This window comes from Hordeum vulgare, chromosome 1H, assembly GCF_904849725.1.
Source record: "Hordeum vulgare subsp. vulgare chromosome 1H, MorexV3_pseudomolecules_assembly, whole genome shotgun sequence".
Classification (NCBI taxonomy): domain Eukaryota; kingdom Viridiplantae; phylum Streptophyta; class Magnoliopsida; order Poales; family Poaceae; genus Hordeum; species Hordeum vulgare.
In genome coordinates this window covers 58,714,644-58,736,904 of record NC_058518.1, presented here as the reverse complement: position 1 = coordinate 58,736,904, position 22,261 = coordinate 58,714,644, and the positions used below count along the sequence as shown (strand labels likewise).

At 41.8% G+C, this 22,261-nt stretch overlaps 1 pseudogene; it reads right to left on the bottom strand.

Moving 5' to 3' along the window:
- Window positions 1-11,212: 11,212 nt before the first annotated feature.
- LOC123396587 overlaps window positions 11,213-22,261 on the bottom strand; it is a 30,561-nt pseudogene continuing 19,512 nt past the window's right edge.

The following is a 22,261-nucleotide window of genomic DNA, read 5'->3' as shown; positions in this document are numbered from 1 at the left end:
TAGGTTTCTTCAATCATGAGTATGCGTGACTAGTATGCGTCTCCCGTTCGAAAGGGCGACATCTATAAATATGCATGTCTTTGCATATTTATAACTGCCATCCTTTCGAATTGTCCAACGTTATCCATGGACAACCCGAGTATGTGTAGATTGGGTTCATTTTCCCCTATGTTGTGCTCCGGATCCGATGCGGAATTTCGTCAGTGCGTCCCTATTGTTCTTCGGATACACATCCTCTCTACTTATTGCCGAGACATGTATTAGGAGAACAGTGGGGAGGTGCTGCCGAAATTCTATGTCGGATCTGGAGAAGAGCATGGGAAAACGAACCCAATCTACACATACTCGGGTGGGATTAGGACCTATCATTACCTATTAGCGTGTAGGTTGCATAGACGTAATAAAACTCACAAACTTGATTAGCGGATGAATATAGATGATGAATTATATATTTATTTCTTGTGTTCCCATAGGTAGCTAGGCAAGATGAGTGATCGTGCTTGGATGTACACTGGTCACCCTTGTCAGAAAGACATGACCCATGAATGGTTAACAAAAACCAGGGGGTTTGTGAGAGCCGCATATGCAAATGGCCAGCAAAAAACATTGTGCCCCTGTCCCAACTACGACAACTGGAAAAAGCAAACAAAGTTTAAAATGGGTAAACACCTGCAGAAGTGGGGTTTTACGCCTAATTATACTTTGTGGACTTCTCATGGTGAGTCTGACCAATTTGCCACAGCTGAGGTGATTCGTCGTCACACCAACGAGCATGGTACCGGGATTGAAGACATGGTGCAAGAGTTTGGTGATGCTCGGGATTCGGACGATGAGATGGAGGAATCTGCAAAGGCCTTCTATCAAATGTTGGAGCCTTCAAAACGTCCTCTCCACGAGCAGACTGAGCTTTGTCAGCTGGATGCCATCGTGCAAGTAATGGATCTAAAGGCTCAATTGAACCTAGGTAGAGAATGGTACAATGCGATGATGACGATATTTGGACACTTTCTACCCAAAGGCCATGTATTGCCTGCAAACCTGTACCAGTTAGAGAAAATCCTCCGTGTACTTAAGATGTCCTATGATAAGATACATGCCTATGAGAATGGATGTGCCTTATTTAGGCTTGAGTATGCGGCCTTCAACTATTACCCCATTTGCAATTCTTCCAGGTATATTGTGGTACACATCAGTATGGGTGAGAAGAATCAGACCAAAATCCCCATTAGTGTTCTTCCATATCTACCAATCGAACCATGACTTCAACATCTTTTCATGGTCGAAGAGACGGCCAGACAGATGACATGGCACAAATTGGGCAATAGAATCGAACTAGATGCCGATGGGAACAAGATGCTGGTACACACTTCAGATGGTTTTGCATGGAAGCACTCTGATGCATTACACAAGGATAAATCAGAAGATCCAAGGCATCCTAGAGTTGCCATCAGCACGGATGGGTTCAATGTGTATGGTATGACGGCAACACAATACAGTTGTTGGCCTGTATTCGTCATTCCACTCAATCTCCCACCCGGTGAGATTATGAAAAGAAAGAACATTTTCCTGACATTGATAATTCCACGGCCCAACTATCCGGGGATGAATATGAATGTGTACATGCATCCGCTTAAGGACGAGTTGCAAGAAGCCTGGGATAATGGGATCAAGACCTACGACGCCGCTACCAAAACAAATTTCAAAATGCATGTGTGGTACATGTACTCGACCCATGATTATCCGGCGTTTGTGCTATTCACTAGCTGGTGTGTGCATGGAAGGTTCCCGTGCACCACATGCAAGGTAGCTCTTCAGTTTCATTGGTTGCTGGCTGGTCGCAAGTTTTCTTGCTTCGACATGCATAGACAGTTCCTGGATCCTGACCTTAAGTTCAGAAAATACAAGAAGAATTTCGTCAAAGGTAGAGTTGTCAAAAACACTACACCAGCTACATTGACAGGCCAACAGACCCTTGATCAGTTAAACATTCTCGAGCCTGATCCTTTGCGTCGAGGGTTCTTCAAAGGGTATAATACGGAACATGCCTGGACTCATAAGTCATGCTTATGGGATCTGCCTTACTTCAAAGACCTCCTTTGCCCACACAACATCGACGTGATGCACACTGAAAAGAATATTGCGGCGGCCATTTTTGGTACATTGTTCGGCATAGAGGGGAAGTCAAAAGATAATCCTAAGGCTATAATCCACATGGAGGCTCTATGTGATAGACCGTTACAAAACTTCCAACAACGGAAAGGAAAGCAAAGCATAGCGAAGACAAAGGCATGGTTCAATCTTGAAAGGCCAGCTATGAGGGAAATGCTATTGTGGGTGAAAATGGGGTTGATGTTCCCTGATGGGTATGCTGTGAATCTAAAGAGGGGAGCGAGTCTTGAGAACTTGAAAATATTTGGTCTCGAGAGTCATGATTGGCACATATGGATTGAGCGGGTAATGCCGGTAACGTTGCATGGCTTTATCCCTGAGGATGAATGACTAGTACTGGCAGAGCTGAGCTATTTCTTCCGTTCTCTTTGTGCGAAAGAACTATCGCCTGTCGTGCTAGATGAAATGGAAGAGTTGGTGGCGGAGTTGATATGCAAATTAGAAAAGATCTTTCCATCGGGCTTCTTTTATCCAATGCAGCATTTGATTTTGCATTTCCTAACTGAGGCAAGATTGGGGGGCCGTTCAAAATCGATGGTGCTACTCAACTGAGAGGATGCAGAAGACGCTTCGAGCTAAATGTAAAAATAAACATAGAATTGAAGCATCGATGGCCGAGGCATTCATTACTGAGGAGGCGCCAAACTTCCTGACAGCACACTACAAAGACAAAAATCATCATTTGCAAAACCTGAAGCCTCGGTACAATGATGGCGATCCTAAAAAGGTCGATCCAACCTCAGCCTATTCAAAGGGAAGCTCACACCATCTGGTGCTTCGAAAGGAAAATCGTTGGATGTCGAAGAATGGCGGACCATTTCATTCTATATCTTCACGAACCTAACAGAAGTGTGGTCGTAGATAGAGTAAGTTCTCGGTAAATTATTGTTCCACAACATCTAATTCCTTTGAACTACTCTTATTCCTGGATATTTGATATAGTCGATACGTCACCGAATTCTCGGATGGAGCGGTCATCGAAAAGGATTCCATTGAAGAGTATGAGCTTCTCGCAAAGCATGGAGGCGACTATCCCGATTTCATCTCTTGGTTCAAATAAATGGTAATTAATTACCATTAATGGGCCATTTGATATCTTGGTCTAATTTGCGGCTAATGCATCCATTCTTTCGTACTAAACTTGTAGGCTGATGTAGAGTCTATGGACGCCGAGTTGAGACAAGTCACTAGTGGTTTTGACTATAAGTTCCGTTCATTTGACAAATACAACATCAACACGTATCACTTTCGTACCTTTGGCAAAGAGCTATCTATGCCCGACCTAAAGACAACAAATTGTTCTGTTTCTGCTATCAGCGAAGGAGGCACTGACTACAAATTGGTTTGAGCCGCCATGCTTCACCGTCGTGATGATGATAATGGTATTTTATTTCTCGTGTTTTGCTTAACAACCACATAAAGGTCCAATATGGCTTAATAAGCATACTTAGCTCCAAACACTATAAGGAATATGCCAATACACGACGCTATTTTTTTGTCGCTACATCGTCACGGTTTTTAATTTACGACGATCTCACGACGAAAAACCAAGCGTCGAAAACGGAGCGTCACAAATGAACAACAACGACGTTTTGATCAAAATCGTCGTAACTTTTACGATGATTCCTGGATTGCCGTAACCTTTACGACAATCCTAAATCGTCGTTGGCAATAAAACCCAGTCCTACGTGGCAAAATTACGACGAAATCAAAACGTCATGGTTGAAATTAGCCCAATCCATTTCAATTAATCACATGGGCTGGTTTTATTTTTTTGGGCTTTGTCGTATTGGTCTTCTTTTTGGGCCTTACCCTATTTATAGCCACTTCTAGTATTTTTTTCGAATTTTTTTATATCATTATAATTTGGGCCCTGGCCTTTTAGTGCCCAAATACATTTGGTCCAGTTTTAGTTTTGGCCCTTCTTCATTTTTGAATTCAGCAACGTTTTGTTCCAGAACTTGGATTCATTTCTATTTGTTGGGCCTTTTCAACCCAATGATTTGTCCATTATTAAATCCAACACTATTTCATATTTAAATCAATAAAACTCCAAGTTGAATTAAAATCAACCATCATATAACATCACGAAATACATATGCCAGGTTTACATAACACAATAACTCATCTCTTGAATACATTTCTTTACACAGGAATATAGCAAGAACAGACATAATTGCACAATAGAACAATGGCACATCTTCTACTGTCCCAACAGTACAATGGACACCTCCATACGGAGGCTCCCTTGGGCCAAGAATCATGACATTGAAGTGGTGAGGCACTGATCCCAAGACAACAAGAGCGGCAACACCAACGATCACCTACATGACATTTTAGATCATTATTACAGATTTTTTATTTACTTAAGACACTAGCAACAAAGATAGCTTCTGGCTTCACATATAATTAAATAGCCTACTGTTACTATCATGTATGTCGAATATGAAAGAGGTAGAAACAATAGTTATGTACATTCATTGCAAACAGGCCTGTCCTAGATAGTTTGACAAGGTAGTCAAGCCCAATAGAACAATAATTAACATATAACTCTATGTATGCTGCAGATAAGTAGTTTGGAAGAATATGTGCAGAAACCAACATAAGTAGCTTGCAACAATCATTTCCTGCACAGTTTTTTGAAGGAGCAGGGTAAGATTTTAATAACTTAGAATAGCAGTTCTCCCTACAGATGAACTTATGCCCGACTGCTCTAGGTTATTTATTTCATTTTTTATAACAGTTCTCCCTAGAGATGATAGATCGCACATCATAATTCTATATAACCAATAAGTAAAATTGCTTCAAAATTGGAACATGAACCAAGCCTGTGCCACCACAAGTTCCTACAGTGAGATGCAATTTACCTTGATAGCTTTCAAATAGTTAGGTTCAATATCTATTGCGTGTTTTTCAAAGTACTGCAGACATATGTTCATGGGTGTCGGGACCCCGATCCTAAGCCATAGGAATCCAGCCTGTAACACATCGCATCCCTTTGCGGTCTCACACATGGTTAACTCCACGGCTGCAGCCTTACCTTAGCCGGGACCGTTTGCGTCTTTTGACTCACGTATGCAATAGTGTCGCTAGCATTCCAATGTCAAAGAACCCGGATCGACATGTCTAGTCATAAACCAAAGTGGCAGTACCGCACAAGGACAGGCATACATGACCCAACAAAGCAGGTGTCGGTCACCAGCGAGTGTAGACGAGTCGTAGCAAGCTACAAGGACTCCATTACATCGCGTGACATTTCCCCGAAGGGGACAGACACAGCAGCTGAGAAGGACACATGCCGGTCAACCAATGTGTCTGGAGCAGTAGCGAACTACCAAGGCTCATTGGATCACAAAGGGGCATTTCCTTGTAAGGGATGCTACTAAAGTTCACGACTAGGTAATCGAATCCCATACATATCAAGTACGACACACGTACGCATGGCATACCGATATGTATAGATACATCGATGGCATCACAACATAACCATAAACATACAAACTTTATTTAAGAGGCTCGGAAGAGCCACACACATAATATTACACATTAAGGGTCTCACGACCCATAATAGCAGTCATTCCGTTACAAGCCAGCGGAAGAGTTTAAACTGTCTGAGTACAGACAGGGCAACTAGAAGGCACATGGCCTGACTATACTACAGATCCAACGTAGGGCCAGATCGTAGCTGGGACACCAGCTACTCGTCGTCGTCGATGTCTACGAAGGACCCTCCATTAGGGTCATTAGCAACCTCTACAACATTTATTAAGCAAACATGAGTACGAAAGTACTCAGCAAGACTTTAGGATAACTAACTCCTCATGCAAAGTATCAATAAGGTATTGTCGGGTTTCATGCGGAAAGCCAGCATTTGACTCGTGGCTAGACAACTTGCATTTTGAAATAATTTTGACAACTTGATTTCTCGCACACGAGTCCACTAACACCACAACAATACACTATCGTGGAATCATTCCGTCTCCATATGGAATTGCCGTCCACGACACTCACGCTTATCTTGACAATTTTATGAGTAGCCATTGAAGTTATCTATGAACAACATATGTCTCCAAGTAGTCCATATCCGCGGACGCGGTTATTCGAATAGATCATAACCCTGCAGGGGTGTACTTCGTCACACACGTTCTCGCCACTTATCGCCAAGTGCACGTCATGCACCTCGGCAACCTTCAAGCGGAAGCCCAGCGAGGGAGTCGGCCACGACCGTTAACCACACTAGTACCTAGTCCAGGTTTATCGCCTATCTGAGAGTAACCCGTACGGAAGTCCGGCCGGGGTTTCCGCCACGGCCTCAAACGATGTGCGCATGGTTCCCAAGCCCACCATCCGGGTGCCACTTGGTACACCGTGCCACTGTCTACCGCATCATAGCCCACCTCTGAGGTCAGCACTATGCACGACCTCCAGCATAACTATAAACACCCGAAACTACTTGCAACTCCTGGACTGGATACTAAGCGATTAATAAGTCGAGAGGGTCAATTAAGTATCCCAACGTGTGGTATTATCTAGCCTTGGATTACATACACGGAACTTAGTTCCTAAGGACGGTTCCCATGAAACAACCCGCCATGTACTCCTACATAGCCTTTCACCGGTACCTTTACCAAATCAGGTTCAACACACAACCTTTGCTTACCGAACACATTCTCACAATTCTGTTCATCTCCCAGATGACAGACCATACACAACTCTAAGCATAGCATGCATAGCAGGATAAGGCACAACATAGCTCCAGCAACTACCAGGTATGCTAGCTTGCAAGGTTCGGCTATTTACTGTGACAAGGTTAGGTCATGCAAAGGAAGTGGGTTCAACTAACGTGGTAAAAGCACTTGAAGCATTTGATCCTAATGCAATAAACAAGTGCAGGAGCAAGAACATGGGATTTATCGGGATGATCAAAATGGTTGCTTGCCTTGTTGCTCAGAGAAGGGACAATATCCGTTAGACGGATATTCGGTGGAATCCGGGGGTGCGGAGCCTACCGAGATGAAGGGCAACAATCAATAACAATCATATGCAAATAAGATGATCCATGAGCATGGCATGAGAATGCAAGGTGGTATACTAATAAAATCAACATGTATTAGGTTTGAAGTTGATTTGAATCACATTCAAATATCAATTCAAACGAGGTATTCTCGGATACCGATTTAATTGATTGGACCTGATGCTCAGAACAACTTGATTTTAGCATGCATGAGATGTCATGTTAAGGTACTGGTCTGTTATCAGAACAATGTTAGATCATGTCAAACAAAAAGAAATTTAAATACTTTCCATATTTGGGTTCTGTAACTTTTTGGGTTCTGTAACTTTTTCAAACATGATTGAAAATAGCATATTCAGATTCCTTGAATTTTTCTGATACTTTTCCATATATAAATTATTTTCATTGGAGTTTCAGATTAATTTGTATGAATTTTTGAAGTTTTAAACATTTCTCAAATTATTTTTATACTGGAAAATACTTTTACTGCATCAGCATGACATCAGCAGGTCCAACTGGCCGCTGAAAGTCAAACCTGACCAGTGGGACCCACTAGTCAGTGTCTCTGGTCAGTTTTAGATTAAGATTAAACTTAATTAGCTGATTAATCTTACTGGACCCACATGTCAGTGTCTTATTAATTTATCTAATTTATTTTTATTATTTTTAAACTGTCCAGAGGCTGGCCCCACACGTCAGTGGCGCAGGCCAGCTGAGATCCACCAGGGGGCCAAACGCTGCGCAGAGAGCACCACAAGAACGACACTTCTCCCGCGGCTCCATTGCTGCACTTAGCCGGGGCTGATCTAGCCGGAGATGACCCCGGCGACGAGCTTGGCGGCGGCCAAGGTTCGGGCGTCATCGAGGTCATCGATACAGAGGGAGTTGCGCACGGGGCTTAGCTCCTACGGCATCTATGCGACGGCCTGAAGCTGCTGGTGCCCTCGGAAGGACGAGCTGATCACCGGAGGGCTACTGGCGACGAGCTGCAGCGGCGGATCGAGTTGGGCTCCGGTGGAACTAGGCCTAGAGGAGGGGATCGACGGGGAGATCTTAGGGGAAATGACCGCATGCTCACGGGGAGTGCAGTGGTCGCGCTAGATTGCTCGAGGACGGCCTGGAGAGGGAGAACGTCGACGAAGATCTTCGGTGACCCGAGGAAGAAGACGACAGCTGCTCGTCGATTCACTGCATCTGGGCGTCGGGCTCATGGCTAGGAAGCTTCAGGGGGTTGCGGCGAGGCTAAAGCGCGGCTCAGAAGGAAGGAGGGAGGCTAGAACGACGGCGAGCTCGAGCTCTTCTCGGGCTCCAATGGCGGCAGAAGGAGGGAGGAGAGATCCGAGAGGAGGGGGGGAACTGGCGCTGGGAATGGATAGCCATGGGCTCGGGGAGCTTATCCCCGAGCTTGCCAGCGCGAGGCGGCGGCCAGGCAGGCGCACAGGTGCGTGGCCGCGCCGGAGTATGCGGCGGCCACCTCCTGCTGCCCACTGGCGGGGGAGGAGACGACTGGAGGAGATGGGCTGGGCCGGCTAGGCTACAGGTAAGGGTTTTCCATTTTTTTCGGTTTTTGTTTCTGTTTTAGCTACTTCAATAACTTGCTATTTATTTCAGCTCCCAAATAGTTTGTAAAAATTATTTTAAGCACCCTAGAATATTTGTTGGAATATTTCCAACCATTCCTAAAGTTTTCAACATTTTTGAAAGTTTAAAGTTTCTGATTTCAAATTTAAAGCTTGAAACCAGTAGCTTTTTGCATTTATTTAAAATTCTTAAAGTGTGAAGAAAATGGTTTTCTTTATTGCTCATTTACTTTCATGATTTAACAGAAAGTTTGAACTTTTCTTGAGGCTATTTTGGGTTCATTGATTTTAACTAGTTTGAGATTTCCTTTATTTAAAGAAGTAGCTAGGGTTTTAGCATTTTCCTTCATCATTTGCTTTGTTCTTGTTGAGAATTTCATAGATGCAATGCAAAGAAGACATGAGCACAAGCTAACTTGCTTAGGCTGTCAGGGATGTGACAATGGGACCTGAATAAACAAACGAGATTTTAAGATATCAACCAAAATCTTCAGATAACTTTAGCAGATTAACATGCATATGGAAACACAAATAAGTGGATAAATAATCAATAATCGTGCAATGTCAATATGCCCGCACATGTGTCATGATGAATGTCTAGGAACAAAGGGGTCTGTAAATAATTAAAATGGATTTCAGTTTACAAAAATAATGAAACTAGAAAAGAGAACGCATATCTCCAAACAGAAGACTCGAAACTATAGACAGTGAAATGATCTTAAATCATGTCTTTTATGTTGGGAGATCCAACCATTATAGTATAAATATTAATCTTATTAGAGCTTTAACATGGTAGGCACAAAGAAAGTAGAAATAAATACATAGAAGAACTGACAATTTAGGAAATAATAATATCAACAATATATATGAAAAGAGAATCGCCATGTTGATCCAGGATGAACACGAGGAAGAAACTCATGCTCAAACAGATGACTGAAGGGGCCGTGTCCAATGTCATGTAAATGACCAGAAAAGAATTATCACAAAAATCATTAACAAGCAGAACTTATGGAGCCATAGTTGAGAACACCAACCTGCAAGTTTCACTGTTTGGACATCAACGCGGTCAATGCCAAGCTCTTTACGCTATTGAGTGAAAAAAATGCATAAGCTTCTACTAATTAAATTGTCACTTGCCAGTATATATCAGTCAAGACAGTGCTCAATGGTAAAAAAACCTGGTACTTCTGAAGATTGTTCATAGCCGCCCCAGCTAGACTATAAACACCTAATGAATGTTCAAAACGTGTGTGGACAGCCCCAGGAAACACTAGATATGTAAGGCCTGCAAAGCGCATACAGACCAAGATATACAAACATCAGTCTCGCACGAATTGTGAGTCTTTTTCAAAGCCAATTTCTCATTTATGTAATCAGCAAAACCCTACAGGTCCATCTTTGTGTAGTCAAGTGCACTTCATAATTGTCAAGGAAGAAGTAATATTTGGTAATTTCTGTTAATTAGATATACAAATAGCAGTCTAACCATCATGCCCATATTTCAGGTTGACGGCTTGACGCACAATAGTCCATATCACGAGGTCACAATACATCTAAGGTATATCATGGGAATATTTCTCTTAATTTCTCTCAACCTACATTTGGCAGACAAACTGACTTATTAACCAAACTCTATAGAGTTGAAATATAAGGGTGAACAAATTATTCAGAAATTTTGTTTTGGGCATGAAGTCTCATTACATATTGTAATCGATGTTAGTTCTTTCAATTACCAATCATCTCACCTCAGTGGTGACTTGCCGAAGAAGGATGAGAACAAAGTGAATCATCCTTGCCCATTGCAAGGAAGCAAAAAACGGTGAAGTCCGCACCAATCCTGAAAAACAAAATGGCGCCAACAAAGGGGTGAAATATGATGTCACTAAGTTCTAACGAAGACAAAGATACATTGGTTGTCTAGGGTTGGTTCATGCCGATTCTGTCCCATGATGCGCAACTCGATCTGATAAGGTTTGTTACTGGTACTAAAATATTGTAATGGTAGTTAGAATGCGATTCTGAAAATAGTTGACTTGGCGTTAATAGCTTTCTAGCATAGTTGTCATCTCGGCAATTACAACAGTCTCATACCATCGGGTACATGTGGTGGATTTGAAGGCCAATGTAAATGTACATCATGATTTTTTTGCATTAGTATGTTTTAACTTACAATAATATGAGCAGTAATCACACATTAATCTTTCGATTTTATACCCCATCTTTTTTGCCATTGTTCATATGTTTTGTGTGCCTACAAACCTAGAAAAAGGCAAACGAAGAACATCTAAAAGAAGTTTCCATGCAACTCTGATACACGCAACAACAAAGATTTGATTTATGATATAGCAGAATGAGAGTTACACTGCATGGTAGATAAATTAATGTAGGAGCAAAGTCTGATCTTATGACATGGCAGAGTGAAGCAACTAAAGTACATGAAAGTAGGGCTTCAGACCTCAAAGCAATTAAGGTGCACATCAAAGTAGCTAAGGTACATGAAATCAAGCTGGCGGATTTTGCTCATATCAGATGACTTAAAACAAACTTCAGCAATCTGAATCAAAACACTGATGTAATATTAACCATAAGTGATTCGCCACTGCATTGAGTAAGACAATAATATTAAGAGGAGAAATGTTAATGGTCTGAGTCCAGCTAACATGTAAAATTAACTAATTACTGTCTCATGTAATGCAAGCTCACTGTAGTAAAGAAAAAGTCGCTATCTGAACAGGTTAACATGATCCCTTAAAGCAAACATCCGCGAGCAATTTCATACGATATGTATCAAATTGCCATGAATGAAATGCATTAGTAAAAGCGGGGACAAGATCACTATGACTGCTAGAACACTCTGCATAGTATTGTAGCTTCTATTTGTAAATAATTGGTCAGATATTGTTTACAAGAGAGGTTGTAAACATGATCTCCATACTAATGCTCGATAGTTCCTCATTTGGACGCATCTAGCTTGAGGTATCCTTTCAGATCAAGCACCGAATCGTAGGGATAAACAATGATGATTGCTTTCTCCTGAAAAGTATCCTCCCAAGATTCGGCATCTCAGAAAATAATTAACATCATCTAAGTAAATATATATCTACGAGATAAGACATGGCCGCACGTCTGCACGATACAGAGGTGGTAGGTGCGTCTCCACAATGAGAGACAACAGAGAAAAGGCGTCGTGGAATTCTGATCGAAGAGTAAAAAAAGCTCACCAACCTTGAGGGATGCGTCGGCCTGGGCGATGTTCCGGGCCATGGCGCACATGAGCGCGATGCCATCCTCGGCGGCGGCGCCGGTGTTGGTGGTGGGCGCGTTGACGACGAGACAGCCGTGTTCGGTGGTGGCGGCGAGATTGACGTTGTCGATCCCAACGCCTACGCGACCGACGACGCGAAGCCGGCGCCGGAGGCCTCGAAGACGTCGCGGCCGACCTTGGTGCCGGAGTGCACGATGAGCGTGTCGTAGAGCGAGATCTTGGCCCGGAGCTCCGCGGGGGAGAGGCCGTAGGAGCAGTCGATGTTGGCGAACTCTCGGAGCAGCGCCAGCCCCGCGGCGACCAGCTTCTCGGCCACGAGCATCGTGGGCTTGCCCTCGATGGCCACCACGGCGGAAGCGGGCGGGGACGCGGTCGACGCGGCGGGGGCCGCTTGCGCGGAGACGCAGATGCGGCCGACGGTGATGTGGGAGACACGGGAAGGGGTGGATCAGACTGTGGGACGACGAGTGGGTCTGGTAGGGTTTGCATTTGTTTTTCCTTTTTGCGCTTGCATTTAGATATGTTGAGAGACGTTGGATCTGGTTAGCTTTGACGGCGCAGATCAGCTACAATCGTGTGATCCGTGGGAAGGGTGGTTCTCCATTCTGATTGGTGAGAGATATGTTTCATTTAAAATGCATTTTAAAACAGCATAAAAATTCAAAAAATGAAAAACTTTCACATTATATCATTACATGTGACCTAGTTATGAGGAAAAATCGCAAACTTGGAATACGGCAAATATATCAAAAAACTATTCTCTAAAATGAGATATTATGTATAAAGATTCGTACTTTCCAAGTTAAATGATCAAAGTTATGTTAAAATTCATGCGATAGTTTATTCAAATAATGTAATCTTGGAATGGCAACAATGTTGCCTAAGGAGGTTTTTATTTTTTGGTGGAGTGAGGTTATATTGTGAGTTTCACCCCGTGGTAAATTTTCATCAACTATAAGGAAATATAAAATGTAGTTGCTTCACAAAATGAAATATTACCAGAAACAAAGATTGGATGATGAGCTCACATGGATTGTTAGATGGGGCTAAAATTTTGTGAAGAGCTATTTTTGGGCACATATAAGATGTTGAAAAAATTCAACTCATTAGGATATTCCTATCTAGTAGTTCCTTCACAAAGTTCTTAGCTGAACTCAAACTTTGGAATTTGCTGAGAAAGATTTACTAGGCAAATGGTTATGAAAGTTTTCATGAGGCAATGATTTGGATAGGAAAGAATGCCCAAAAAATATGAGGGTAATCAAAGAAATCAAAATAACACTTCCTTCACAAAGTGCTATTCTGAACAGAATAGGAAAATGTATATTGCTGAGTTATTTTTGAACTATGGAAGGACGGTTTTTCACATATTTGAGGATTATATGATCCAATGTATTTATGAGAATTTTTCGAGAATTTTTGGAATGACAGAAAAGTAGCTTGCTACACAAACTAGGATGAGGTGGGATAGAATGGACCCACGAGTGACATGTCAACATAGTTAGAACATGTTACGACATTTTTATAATCATCGTCAAAGTTATGACGATCTCATCTTCTGCGGTTACGACATTTTTGACTCACATCGTCGTAATTTATAGATAGATTTGATCCCCTCAAACGGCTTACGACGATCTTGGATGAAATCGTCATAGATTTATGACGAATTCATCAACGACATCTTAAAGAACGTCATGTATGAGCATATTTCTTGTAGTGAAAATGACACATTTGACCCAAGTTAGCTCCAAAACGACATATAGTTAGCTTGGCTTCCACCTAAATTACATAATTAGCTTAGTTAGCTCCAAAATGATCTATTTAATAAAAAATGACCTATACTTAGCCAAGTTCTGTCCTAAAAGACATAATAAGGCTTATGTAGCTCCAAGATGACCTATTCCCCCTAACTTAGCTATTAAATGACCTATAATTAGCTTAGCTAGCTCCAAAAGGGCTTAATAAGCATTGTTAGCTCTCAAATAACCTATTTTACCCAAGTTAGCTCCAAAATGACCTATAGTTAGCTAGGCTTCCACCAAAATGACATAATTAGCTTAGTTAGCTCCACAATGGTCTATTTAATAAAAATGACCTATACTTAGCTAATTATCCTCCGAAATGACATAATTAGCTCCAAAAATGTATAATTAGCTAATTTAACTCGAAGAAGAGGACAATAGGAGAAGAAAGAGGAAAAATGAAAAGAAGGAACAAGATGAAGAAGAGAAGAAGAAGAGAAGAAGAAGAAGAAGAAGGAGAAGGAGGAGAAGAAGGAGAAGGAGCCCTCCTTCTTCCTCTCCTTCTTCTTTTCCTTCTGCTTCTCTTCTTCTTTTCTTCTTCTTCTCATCCTCCTTCTCCTTATCCTCCTCCTCCTCCTCCTTCTTCTTCTTCTTTTTCTTAACCTTCTTCTTCTCTTCTTGTTTCTTCTCTTTCTTCTTCTACGTAGCTTATTTCCCCAATAAAGACATACTTAGCTAATTATCCTCCAAAATGACATAATTAGCTTAGTTGGGTAAAAACATCATAAAAACCTTGGTTAGCTCATTAAAATGACTAATTTAGCTCCAAAAGGACCTAATAAGCTCAAAATGGCATAGGAACCTTGGTTAGCTCATGAATATTATATACTTAGCTTCTTTTCCTCTAAAATGACATAATTAGCCTTCTTCTCCTTCTCCTTCTCTTCTTCTTCTCTTCTTCTTCTTCTTCTTCCTTCTTTTCATTTCTCCTCTTCTCCTCTTCTTGGAGCTAAATTAGCTAAGTATGTCTTTTTGGAGCTAAATGGATATGAAACTTACTTATTTCTTCTCCTCTTCATCTAGTCTTCTTCTTCTAACTTACTTATTTCCCATTTTGCAGATTACATTCACTTCACGGAAGCTTGGATTATATTGATGGAGTGCTTCAATATGGTTTCTTGTAAAATGGCTTCACGGAAGCTTGGATTGAAACTATTGTAGTAAATGGATATGCAACTTTGTATGTATGGATGAAACTAGTGTAATCTATGTTTTGGTACGAATGAAACTTGCAAAATATGTACGTATTATGGATGAAACTTATTTTAATATGGTTATGAGTATGGGGCAGTTTGTGTGAAATATATTATGGATGAAACTGTCAAATGTATACATATATTCCTGATTTGTGTGAAAATTGCTGGATATTATTAAAAATAAAATAAATAGTGGCAATTTGGACCCTTTGCCGTCTGCCCACCTACGACAAAGGAGCTACAACAGACGGCAAAGGGGCAAACTAGAGGGGCTATGGTGGCTCCTTTGCCGTCAGCCCACTAGCATGGCATACGGCAAAGGGGTCCATGGCAGACGGCAAAGGGGTCTGTGGGCCCACCTGGCTCTCGTTAGTACTTGATGGAGGTGCCCGTAGATGTGTCGTCCCATATTCTTTGCCGTCTGCCCCCTCACGGCAAAGATCCTTTGCCGTCAGCTGTCCCAATGCAGACGGCAAAGAGGCGCTTCACCGGATTTTTGTTTGTCATCTAGTTTACCGTGTGGGGTGTCCCCCTTTGCCCTGTGCCATGACAGATGGCAAAGTTTCTGCTCCCTGTAGTGCATCATGCAACTTTCGAGGAATATAGACATCTGGTTGAAGTTTCTCATCATAGGCTTTCACCATAGCTTCCACTATATGTTTAGTAAAAACTTTGTTTTGTTCATAAGCATTGGGGTTGGGTGTGCTAATAATGGATTGCAACAAGGAAATACATTCTACAAAACAGAAACTTGCATAATTAAACTCCTCTTGATCCAAGATAATGGGCACATCACTATTTAATGTTTTGACCTATCCAAACCCACTTTTTTCAGTTTTATCATTATAATCATCACCGTCCAAGAAATTGGGACGCCTTCTAGGTAAAATTGACTCCTCTCCAGTCCCTTTATAATCTGTTTTTACATAAGTAAGCAAAGGTTAAATGGGAGAAGTACCAACCATTTTAAGATATTCTTCATTATTAAGATAAAAATCGGGTCGAAGAGCCTTTTCCGAGAACTCTCGTTTGGCTCTCAACCTCGTTGTACTCTCCTTGCTGTCATTATGTAACACCCCTCGAATTCAGCTAGAGTAAACTAGGTGATCAGGATATAGTGATCACAAGATTATGCTAATCCCTTTAAGCTAAACAAGCCATGACCACGTTTGAATCATATCTCTTTTCAAATTTATTTTGAAATTCAAAATTCAATTAATAAGTGGATTCAATCTTTTGGCAAACATGAAAACTAAAATCATGGTTGAGTTTCAAATATTCCTTAAGTATTTATAAAATTCAATCATATTTTTACAAAGTGATTAAGTGCCTCTAACAATAATACCAAAGGCCAAAACAATTAATTAAATGCCTTTTTGAATTATGAAAATTCCCATCATTTCCAAATGGGCCCCAAACATTTTGTGGAAGAACCTCAAAATGCAAGTTAATAAATAGACCCAATACCAAATTTACAAAAGTCTTTTGGTATTAAATTTAACTTAAAACAAAAGCTTTAAAACATAGAAAAGGGCCAGACGGCACTGTGCACTAAAGTTTGCTAGCTATAGTGCTGGCCCAGAACATTATCCCCCTTCTTCCTCCTCTGTTCACAAGAGGATGCGTGGAGCCGCCGATGCATTCCACCGACCATGCGATCGCTGTGGCAGCAATCCGCCCTCTCTTCGAGGCCTACAGAACGTTCCCGGTTCCCTAGAACCCTCGCCCCCTCTCATTTCTCCCCATCACGCCACTATCTCTCCTCTCCGCACACACAAGAGCCACCATCACTATGGCCACCATCTCCCCCATGGCCACCGCCTCCCCCAAGCACTAGGACCGCGCCCATTCGCTCTATCGTGGTCGGCTCCCTCCCCCTCGCCCACGTATGATAGCCGGGAGCCCTTGCTCCACCCTCGACGGCATCTTCTTTAACCTCCATCCATCGGGGCTCCGCCGCCCCGAGCACTTCACCTCCCCCCACCTACCCACCCCCCCAAGCCCACTCGTGCACCCTCTACAAGCTTCTCGTGAGCCCCTGCATCTTCCCCCTCCTTCCTGCTGCTAGCTACGCCTATAGGGATTTCCTTGGCAAATATGCAAAGGATTCCCCCGCGGCCTTGGAGCCTTGCGTTGGTTTTCCCTTGAAGAGGAAAGGGTGATGTAGCATAGCGGCGGTAAGTATTTCCCTCACTTTGAGAACCAAGGTATCAATCCAGCAGGAGGATCGCGTCAAGTCACAAGTACCTACACAAACACAAAGAGCTTGCACCCAACGCTATGAAGGGGTTGTCACTCCCTTATAGATTGTTTGCAAAGTGAGAACTGAAAGCAAAACATAAACAAAGAAAAGTAAAAGTAAAAGCGGAGATGATAATTGTGAATAGACCCGGGAGCCTTAGTGTTCACTAGTGGCTTCTCTCATGAAAGCAAGTAGACGGTGGGTGAACGAATTACTGTCGAGCAATTGACAGAACCACGCAAAGTCATGAAGTTATCTATGGCAATGATCATATATATAGGCATTAGTCCAAAGCAAGTAGACCGATACTTTCTTCATCTACTACTATTACTCCACACGTCGACCGCTATCCAGCATGCATCTAGTGTATTGAGTTCATAAGAACAGAGTAACGCCTTAAGCAAAATGACATGATGTAGATGGACAATATCAAATCTATGATGAAAGCCCATCTTGTTACCCTTGATGGCAACAACATGATGCGTGCCTTGCTGCCCCTTCTGTCACTGGGAAAGGTCACCGCACGGTATGAACCCAAAACCAAGCACTTCTCCCATTGCAAGGATATCAAATCATGCATATAAGAAATCAGCAAAGACTCGAATATAATTCATAGATAATCTGATCACAAATCCACAATTCATCGGATCTCGACAAACACACCGCCAAAGAGGATTACATCGGATAGATCTCCATGAAGATCATGGAAAACTTTGTATTGAAGATCCAAGAGAGAGAATAAGCCATCTAGCTACTAACTACGAACCCGTACGTCTGAAGTAGACTACTCACGAGTCCTTGGAGAGGCAATGATGTTGATGTAGAAGCACTCCAGATCCAAAGTCCCCTCCGGCAAGGAACCAGGAAGGGTCTCCAGATGAGATCTCGCGGAAATGGAAGCTTGCGGCGGCGGAAAAGTGGTTTCGTGGACGCCCTTATGTTTTCTGGGATTTTAGGGAATATATACGCCAAAGAGCTAGGGGAGCTCCAGGGAGTCCACAAGCCTGGTAGCCGCGCCCCCTGGCCGTGGCTATAAGGCTTTTGGGCTCCCTGTGGGCCTCGTGCCTTGGCCCTCAAGTCCCCCGATCTTCTTATGTTCTGGAAACATTTATTTTGGGGATTTTATTCGGCTTGGACTCCGTTCCAAAATAGGATCTAAATAGAGTTAAAAACACCGAAAAACAGGAACTGGCACTTGGCACTGAATTAATAAGTTAGTCCCAAAAAAGATAAAAAGGTATATAAAACATCCAAAGTTGACAAGATAACAGCATGAAACCATAAAAAATTATAGATACATTTGAGACGTATCAAGCATCCCCAAGCTTAACTCCTGCTCGTCCTCGAGTAGGGCAGTGATAAAGAATAAAAAATTTATGCTTTCATGCTACCTAGCATAGATGTCCTTTGTAACTCCTCTTATGTGACATGAATGTTCAGATCCGTTAGATTCAAAACAATAGTTTGCTATTGACGTGGAGACAATAATACTTCAAGCAAACTAGCAAGGTAATCATGAACTTTCAAAATAACAAGGCCAAAAGAGAGTTATCCCTATAAAATCATATAGTCTGGCTATGCTCTATCATCCTTGCGCAACGAATTTAAATCATGCACAACCTCGGTATTGGCCAAGTAATTTTTTTCACACCTTTACTTTCTCAAACCTTTTCAACTCTCACGCAATACATGAGCGTGAGCCATGGTTTTAGCCCTAAAAGTGGAATGGTGTGTGGTGGAGGTTGCAAGGCAAATAAGGAGAAGATCGTCACATTGACTAGGCATATCAATGAGCTATGGAGATGCTCATCAATAGATATCAATGTGAATGAGTAGGGATTGCCATACAGATGATGCACTAGAGCTAGGAGTATGTGAAAGCTCTTAAAGAAAACTAGTGGGTGTGCATCCAACTTGCTTGCTCACGAAGACCTAAGGCAATTTTGAGGAAGCCCATCATTGGAATATACAAGCCAAGTTATATAATGAAAATTTCCCACTAGCTATATGGTGATGACAAAACGAGAGACTCTCAATCATGAAGATCATGGTGCTTAATATCAAGCACAACTGTGGAAAGGAGATAGTAGCATTGTCCCTTCTCTCTTTTTCTCTCATTTTTTTGGTGGGCTCTTTGGCCTCTTTATTTATTTATTTATTTATTTTTTATTTTTGTGGGCATCTTTGGCCTCTTTTTGTAAATGGGCTTCGCTGGCCTCTTTTATTTCCTCACATGGGACAATGCTCCATCAATGATGATCATCACACTTATAACTCAAAAGTTAGAGCAATGGTGACTCTATATGGAATGCCTTCGGTAGTGTACCGTGACAATGATCTAGCATGGCATATACATCAATGGAAACATCATACTAGCTATCTTATCATCATGCAATGGCAATGTAGAAGCTATGGCACATGTCATGGTGGTAGTTGCATGGCAATATATCTCGGAATGGCTTTGAAAAAGCCATAGTAGGTAGGTATGGTCGTTGTTTTGAGGGAGGCTAATGGTGGTATTTATGCACCGGCGAAAGTTGCACGGCACTAAAGAAGATAGTGATGGTGGAAGGTGAAAGTGCATCTAACATGGACTTAACATTAGTCATGAAGAACTCATATACTTGTTACAAAAGTTTTAGTAGTAATCGAAACAAAGCATTCAACGCATACTCCTAGGGGAAGGGTTGGTAGGTATAAACCATCGCGCGATCCCGACCGCTACACAAAGGATGACAATCAATAAACTAATCATGCTCAGACTTCATCACATAGCGGTTCACCATACGTGCATGCTACAGGAATTACTAATTTCAACACAAGTATTTCTAGATCCACAACACCTTACTAATATAACTTCAATATTACCACAACCATAACTCAAAACTAATTGAGATGAATCAAACTTCTCTAACTACTCAATGCACATGAAGGTGGAGGTTTTCATATCCCTTTGGATAACTACCCCTTTTGAGAGTACTTTCATAGCATAGATCAACTACCACACCACGCACTGCCGTGCTCCAAAAGATAGAAGCGAAGCACACAGAGCAAAATCAACTAGCTCAAAAGATATAAGTGGAACCCATGTGAGCTCAATTGCCTAACCAAAGGATATAAGTGAAGCTTGACAAAATCACGGTGAGTACATGTCTCTCTCTCTAGGTGTGCAGAAACGAAGATTGTGACACAACAAAAATAAAAGACTCCTACGATACAAGACGCTCCAAGCAAAACACATAACATGTGGTGAATAAAATATAGCCCCAAGTAACGTTACCGATGGATTGAAGACGAAAAAGGGGATGCCTTCCCGTGGCATCCCCAAGCTTAGGCTTTTTCGGCATCTTTGAATCAACTTGGGGTGCCTTGGGCATCCCCAAGCTTGAGCTATTGCCACTCTTTATCTCTTTGTCCATAAGAACTTCACCCAAAACATGAAAACTTCACAACACGAAACTTAAACAAAAACTCGTGATATCATTAGTATAAGAAAGCAAATAACCACTTCCTTAGGTACTGTAGAAAACTTAAATTATACTTATGTTGATATTGGGTTACTGTATTTTCGATCTTCCATGGCTAATACCCCATAATACTATCCAAAGTTTCATCAAGATAAGCAACCAACTCAACAAAAACAGAATCTGTTAACAGCAGACCAGTCTGTAGCAATCTGTATACTTCGTATACTTCTGGTACTTCAAAAATTCTGAAACATTAGGAAAGTCTGAAGAATTTGCGTAGCAATCAGCAGCAAAAAGAATCAACTCAAAAGCTCTTACAGAAACAAAATGTAAATTCTTTTCATGAGCAGAAAATTTCTGTCTTTTCCAGCATGTTCAAACGATCATCCCCCAGACTGATCATAACGGTTTCACTTGGCACAAACGCAAAAGAAACACAAAAGATACAATAATAACGGAATTATTGAAGTACAGAAAACACAAAACAGAAACAAAAATGATAGATTCGTTGGGTTGCCTCCCAACAAGCGCTATTGTTTAACGCCCTTAGCTAGGCATAAGGTGATGGAATCACGTATAGTCATCTTTGGTGCTCAAACCATAAGTAGTGTGATCATTTATCATCTTAAGATCTTCATCTTTATTGGATGACTCACCACTAGCTTTAGGAACAAAAACAGACTTGACGGTCTTTTTGAGAGTGAGATTTGGAGTATTTTGCACAGCGGCAAAAGCGGAACCCAAGTTGGTTATGACATCTTCTAGTTTGCAATTCTAGAGGAATCATTAACTAAAGGTTCCTTCTCCCATAAATTTTTCAAAACCATTCCCACTTTGGATCCGTACTGAGTAATTTGATTGTGGATCTTTCTATCCAAATCCTCAATAAGTTCTATTGTGGAAATTTTGTTTTCAATGGCGTCAAGACTTTGCATCACGTGTTCCAAGGTCAAGGGAGTTCCATTAACCATGAGAGGTGGTGAGCCTACCAAATTCATGATAGCTCCATAGGATTCAACAGTATGGCTCCCCAAAAAATTCCCATCTATGATGGTATCAAGAATCTACCTATTCCATGGAGAGATTCCAACATAAAAACTATGAAGAAGAACGGTAGTGGATTGCTTACGAGTAGATCTACTTTGAGCATTGCAAATCCAGTACCAAGCGTCCTTTAAATTTTCTTCCTCATTCTGCTTGAAACTGAGAACTTCGTTCTCAGGGGTATCGTTTGGAGTGGTGGGTCTAGCCATTGATAGACTATCCCACACACAAACGAGCAGGAAGTAAGCGAGTGAAACGGGCAAAAGAGAACGACAAAAAGGCAAATGAAAACGGCAAAGGAGAAAGGCAAATGAAAATGGTAAATGTGAAGTGGGGGAGAGGAAAACGAGAGGCAACTGGCAAAAAAGGTAAATGCAAGAGATGAGTTTGTGACACTTACTTTGATAGATCTTGACTTGATCTCCCTCCCCGGCAACGGCGCCAGAAATCAGCGTGTTGACGGGAGATTATTCTTGTCTTAA